This window comes from Haemaphysalis longicornis, unplaced genomic scaffold (genome assembly GCF_048455015.1).
Source record: "Haemaphysalis longicornis isolate Haplotype H1 unplaced genomic scaffold, Haemaphysalis longicornis Haplotype H1 scaffold_7, whole genome shotgun sequence".
Lineage (NCBI taxonomy): Eukaryota > Metazoa > Arthropoda > Arachnida > Ixodida > Ixodidae > Haemaphysalis > Haemaphysalis longicornis.
Window position 1 is genome coordinate 57,365,296 of NW_027526422.1, and position 6,959 is coordinate 57,372,254.

Consider the following 6,959-nt stretch of genomic DNA (forward strand, 5'->3'; position numbering starts at 1 on the left):
GGGGAATAGAGGGGTATGCGCCGCAAGAAGGGCAGGTTGGGGGACCGGAGCACTTGAGAATGCGAGGTAGAATGTGGTGAGATGGGAGGGAGCGTGTATGAGCCTGGCGGAGAAGAACGGTTTGGGCGCGAGTGAGGCGGGGGTCTGGAGAAGGGTAGACTTGGCGGGCGAGGCGATAGGAAAGTAAAGTGAATTTACGGGTCTCGCGATCATTAAGACGAGTGGAAAGAGGATGGTATGAGGTTGGCCAGAGCATAGACGGACCCGGGGATAGATCTCGGGAAAGCGGGTTTACTCTTGCGTTGCCGTCCATGTTAGCGTGACCCATACCAGGACCCATACCAGGACAAAGAGGTGAGAAGGATGTCTGTTGAGAGTGTCAGTCACTAAGTTAGAAGAAAAGGGGTTGACAGTATAGCGTAAATAATTTCGGATGGCGGATTGCGAATCTGTGAAGATATAAGTTGGGTGTTCGGTGGAGGTTCGGTGGAGGTATCCTTTATGAAAATTTCTATGTCCAGACAAAAGACAGTCTGCGTCCCGAAGGAAACAGACTGCGTGCGTCCTGTGTGTTTCCTCTGTGTTGGAATTTCGCCACCGACTTTCAGCGTACTCCAAGTGTCCCGTGTGTTTCCGTCCTCCATGCGTCCAGTCTATCTCCCAAAGCCAACACAGACACCATACGGCCTTTGTGTGTCCCCTATATGTCTTGAAGGCAACAGACCGCATTCGTCCCTTGTGTGTCCCCTGTATTGAAATTTCGCCACCGACTTTCTGCGTCCTCCAAGAATCCTTTATGTTTCCGTCCTCTACGTATCCCACAAGCTTCCACCTTTTGAGTGCCCTTTGCATGCTGTCAAATAACAGCGCCCAACAGCCAGCTGCATGTAGAAAATGTCAGCCAGCTCCACAGTCACTGTTTCATGCTGCAGCTGTTTCTGTAAGAGCAAGCTGACAAAAACCACATGAATCACATGACTCTTGCAAACCTGACTATTTTATTCAGGTTGGATCCATACGTGCTGCTGCCGCCTGCCACACCAGGTGTCGCCTCATCTTTACCCCTCACAGGACGGGACAGCCACTGCCACACTTGAACCTGAAATGACAAACGCATTGATCGCATATGAAGGGGTTTAAACAAACACGTCTCAAACATTTGCTGGTTATGCTTGTAAATATAAAGGAGTGTTCCCATACAAAACTGAACCAAGTATCCTGAAAGAGAAGGTACAACTTCTAGGTTGCAAAATTAGCCACAAAATTGAGACCACATAAATTAACTAATGAGCTTACGAACATCAAATATGACATACTGTTACATAGGCAACACAACACAACACAGATTCATGGCCTCCTCATGACGGGCATTTATACAACCTCGCAAGAACATTTGAGAGATGAGATTATTGCAGCAGCACTGTGGGAACAAAGCAATATGGGGGGGGGGCAGGGAAGGCAACATAAAATTGCATGAACATGCTAAGACAGGCATTGATCAGTCGTCATCATGAGTAGTTGCTTGTGTCTACGCGTTCTTTGGAACCTATAAAGGCAGCAGTTTTATTGTGCATTTCGTTTACGAGACAGCACTTGCATTGTCTAGTTTGTTTGTCTGTGCTTGCTTACAAAAAGCAAAATGTACATCACCATGAACTGACCAACCTCTAGGTTGGCTCCTCACTTTTTATATTTCCTTGTGTCGATGGGTAGCAGACACAGGAACAGAAATAAAAAACAACCCTAGAAAACCGTGGTGGATAGCACACTTGCACCCGTTATTGCACGCGTGCCACGTGGTCACTCATCCCAACAGATGTACAGTGCACGGAGTGACCCCCAAGCAGCGAAAGCTGGGCGTGGTCGCTCTGCACTTTGTGAAAATACAAGCTACTAGAAAGATTTCACAGATAGCACAAACAATGCAGGTGCGCCAACTTTGCACCATGGCACGAATTTTTCAACGCACAACAGAAAACGCACCGGTATGTCAGTGACACCGTGGAGGAGAAATTCGAAGACAAACCAGGACATCAGTGACAGTGAAAGGGTTAAAGCGGTCGAATACAGCAAATTTAACTTCAGGGTTTATGCTTACCAGCAATGAGGAAAGCTACCGCAGTAACTTGAGCTGACTACTCTGTAACGTGCACTCAAATGCTAAAAACACACAAGCATTTTTGCATATGTTTGCACACAGAGCATTCATACCGTTCGGAAATAATGCAGGTTTTTCCTGCTATAAACATCATAATATTGCCCCCAACCACGCCATTTGATTTGTTTACAATATGTTTTGTTACAAGCACCTGGCCACACCCTGCAATCTTATCCTTTTTTAAGGGAACCGTCTTTTTCCCCTTTTTCCTTTGTATGCTGCACCAGCAGTCCTGTTTGATACGGAAAGGGTGTTGCTTTGCGATCCCTATCCTAGCTTTTCCTGTTTTTTATTGAAAATGTTCTCGATCTAAATGAATGAGTGCAAAAGAAACCCTGCAGCATTCAATTCGCCAACGCTCATCCATGCACGTCCCTTTGCTGACTCCTTCGAGGTTTGTGTTTTTTAATGTTTACTGCGGAGCACAAGTTTTCTCCGATAATCTATATTTTTACAAAAACCCTGCATTATCCGTGGCTACATAACAATATTCCAAACAAAGTCTGATACACAAACCAGAACCCCCACAGCTCTTTCTTCAATTGCTGAGTACCCTTCTACAATTGATTGATTGTAGGGTTTAACGCGCCGACGCAACGCAGGCGATGAGGTGCGCCGTAGTGGAGGGCTCCGGATTAATTTTGACCACCTGGGGATCTTTATCGTGCGCCGAAATCTCGTACACACGGGCGTTTTTGCTTTTTGCCTCCATCAGAAAAGCAGCCGCCGCGGCTGGGAATCGAACCCGCGACCTCGTGCTCAGCAGTGCAACGCCTTAGCCACTGAGCCACCGCGGCGGGTACCCTTCTACAATTAGGACCATCATTATATTTGCTAGAGTAAATAGCTGTTCGGGGGGGGGAAGGGGGGGGGGGCTACGATGGCCAGTGAGACTCATTACACTACATGACACACAGTGGCAAAAAGGCACGCAATACACCCTTTTCACTGCTAGGCACAAGTTGCATCTAGGGCATTGAAGTGAATTCACCTAAATTCTATTTCTGGGTGCATGGAATTGTTTCACTCATGTAATGTAATCCATAATATGACTTTTGAGTAGAAGTCTAAAGATCTAGTTCATCTGTAATAGGCGGTAGAAGAAAAATCCCCACACACTGTCTGTGGCCACCACGCAACTACCACAGTGAACAAGGGTGACAAAGTCGTTATTAATTAATTCATGGAGCAAGGACGCAGCCCTGATGCGACAAAAAAAATAAGAAAGGTACCAGGAAGTTTCTCACCCTCATTGGTTCCTTATTTTTTGTCCCATCTCTGCAATGTTCTTATGTCTAAGGTTCTTATGTTCTTATGTCTATCACTAAGGTACCACAAGGATGCCACAATGGTTTTCTATGTTTTCATGTTCTCTCAGCCTTCAAAATCGAGATTTTCATGCATTTCACAGCCGTAATGAACTCCACTTACACGTCGTGCAGGATAGATAGAAACAGGAGGCAGCCAATTCTTCTGGTAGCTCACAACGTACATCCTCCATGTCAAACACCTGGCCCTGTAAAAAATGGAAGTTCAAGTAGTAAACAAGCCGTAAATATGCGGTATAATGCCGTGAAATACTCGCTCTGACAGGACATGACAGAATTTCTTTTTTGTAGGTGCAAAAAAGGCACCTTCAGTTCTTTCAAGCTAAAAAATAAGTACAGTGCTCACTGATTGAAACGCAACACTGCGAGCGCGTGGCCACCAATACATGCAGCGCCGTCCATGGACGCCGCTGTCGCTGACAGCGCACCGCTGTCGCTGCGGGGAACCACTGCCCCGCTTATTGGCAACCGGAAGCAGCAAGCTTATGGTCAAAACACTCTCATCCTCGTGGTATACCACAATGCAACACCTAGCTTCCACGGGCGTCCACTGGCGGCGGTGCATGTTGCGCAGGCCACGCGCTTGCAGTGTCGCGTTTCAATCCGTGAGCACTGTACATACATGACAATCCTTACAAGGCTTTCAGCCATACTTTAAAGGAACAGAAGCATCCTTACACTGAATAATGTTAAACTAAGCCTATTAAATATCCCTAGGTGGTAGAAATTTGTGGCCCCAGATTTCCACTGTGCAAGCATATTCTCTGGTGCAGAGGGTGCGAAACGTGGTTACGGCTTTTAAAGGAGCCATGAAGAGAAAACACAAGTTTGGTTCATTCAAAGGATTCCGTTGCTAGAATCATGCTGACACCATTTTTAACATAAACTCCACTCAAATAAGCTACAAATTAGGAACAAAGGAAATGGCCATGCGACCCACTAGCTCATTTCCCGCAACAGAACCTATGTCATACCAGCCAGCTCTGCAGTTAGCGAAGGGCGGCAACAGCAAACGCGAATTAGGCAGAGGCTATAAGCTTGCCGAACGAACTATTTGCGCTTAAATTTAGGGCACATTCTTTTCACAGTAGTAAGAATGGTGGGACCAACAATAAAGGTTAGGAAAGCACACGTAAGCATAGAAGTACCGATGCGTACTGCTGTTGGTACTGCACGCACTATGCTTGGTTTAGCTGCACAGGACTGCGGGGCTTTGGGGTTGTCTCGGACAACAATGGCCCATTGACACAAGCAACGGTGTCTTACGTGACCATATTTGTGGAGCGAGCACTATGTTTCACGAAACGATTATTTTCTCGCTGAACAAAAACAAGCCACGTTTAAATACGGTAAAAACAAAACAAAAGCAGAAAGCGGCTTGCCACGGTATGGTGGCACCATCTAGGTTAACTAACGGTAAAGAAGGTTTCCCAATCGGCTGCAGAGCGGTCGGTTCCTGTGATGTCATTGCAGGCCCTGAAAATGCACGATTTAGCGGGAAAACCAAAATTTTAGCTTCAATTAATGAATTTCTCAGTGACTAAAGCATCGTTTGCATTTGGACAAGTGCTGGGGGCACCATAACACTAGAAATCTTTCGAATAACACAAACTTGTATTTTGTCGTCATGGCGCCATTAAAATTCTCTCTGAGGCACATGGTGAACGTCTCAGCGTGCCAATACCTCCAAGGGGTAGGCAAGTTGAAATGCTGACGAAACGAAAAAACAGGATGGCGAAGGAGCACGGTGGCAAGCCCACGCCCTGCTTAATCTTTTTCGCACCGTGATTGTATCCCCATCACATGCATATTTGTAAGAATCAACACGTTTAACCCATGCTCAACATGTTACGGTCAACACAATTTATGCAAGCCAGCTACAAATAATGTCACACCACACAAGAATTTCTGTTTGATCATGACGATGCTGATGAGCTTAGGAAGGTGGAAAAATTTCTTGCATTAAAACAGTGAAAGCTGCCCTGTGACTGCACCAGCAATGCAGGCTGGAACAGCATGTTTTCAAGCTGCGACGTCTAAACAATTATCTGGTCAAATGTTCACTGCCTAAAGACCTTGTGCATGTGGTACTACTTATAAAGTTGCTAGCAATGCTTAAATGTTGAAAATTCAACGTATATGCAACTCTTACGTATTATAAAAATGTAATGCAGCCTCCTTGCATTTCTTTACCCGTAAACGAAAACTACCCGTTAGAACAATGCTAAGCTGCCTACGTCCTGTAAAAAATATACTGTGGGTCAACTGCCTCCTAAAAAAAAAATCGGGGAGTGGGCGTTTTGTTTTACAACCATTAACGCAGTTTTCTTTTTCTTTTTTTTTCATGCAACAAGCTTTAGCGTCGAATCCACCCAAGCCAAGCGGCGGCCGCTGGGCCGTCAGCATAATTTTTCGTTGCCGGCAATGGCAAGGGGGTCGATCACTCACACAGCATACTGGCCGCCGCTCCTGGAAGCTCATTATGACCGCGCCGACGCAGCCGGTAATTTACAATAAAAGAAGCGCGGCGAGCCGAACACCAAGGAATATACTCAACACGTTTAACAAAACAGCGCTGCGGCAACGCGTAATAAAATTTTAACATGCGCCACGATAAACAGTCACTTACGGCAGAACACGCAGCATTTTTCACACGTCGCGTCGACAGACTGGAACTTGCAGTAGAGACTCTTGATTCACGTAGGCACGCACAACTTGTCAGGTGTTTTGTCAAATGGCGACCTCGATGTGCGTTTGCTTCAGCAGCGCAGTACGGCGACGACACAGACGCTTTGCCAGCACTCACGATGTTTCAGGTGGCACAAGAGCACTAACACGTAATATTACGGCAGGAGGAGCACGTAGTAATTCACGTAACACCATCAAATCGAAAACAAACCACCAAAACCACGCACAACGAACCAGCCACGTCTTTTCTTGCGCTAGAGTGAACTAGTTCACTCTACTTGCGCACCTATAACAGAACTAGTTCACTCTACTTGCGCACCTATAACAATGGCTGCATATATGCTAGCCTAGACTAGACTTATTACTACAGTTGGCTATCTAGCAGTCATAGAGTTTTAGCAGTTACTTTCTTCCTTCATCATCACCCCTGAAGCAAAGTAGGCAGACGCCATTATAGTATTTTGTTAAAGTTGATAATAGCAAACATATATATAATGGCAGTATATTTTCTTGATGCGAGCAACGTCTTTTGTTTTCGTAAGTTGTTGCTACTCAAAAGCGAATAAAAATGGATTAACAAACGAAGTTATTATCATCATCATCTACATCTAGATTGACTGTTTTGTGTTTTGTTCAGCGTCCAAGCACTCACTGTTTGTGGGCTTTTCACAAACAGAAAGGCCGGATAAAAAAATTATTCCCCGCAGACATACGCAAACACACGCGCACACGCATACGCACACACACACACACACACACACACACGCACACACACACACACACAC

The 6,959-nt window shown here is 45.7% G+C and overlaps 1 long non-coding RNA gene across 1 annotated transcript; it reads right to left on the reverse strand.

The window, feature by feature from the left end:
• Positions 1–1,006: 1,006 nt before the first annotated feature.
• On the reverse strand, positions 1,007–6,423 carry LOC144144335 (uncharacterized). The gene is made up of 3 exons (XR_013317220.1): positions 6,116–6,423; positions 3,590–3,674; positions 1,007–1,099 (listed from the first exon to the last, which is right to left on the reverse strand). It is a non-coding gene; the product is annotated as an uncharacterized LOC144144335 (long non-coding RNA).
• Between the last annotated feature and the right edge of the window lie 536 nt (positions 6,424–6,959).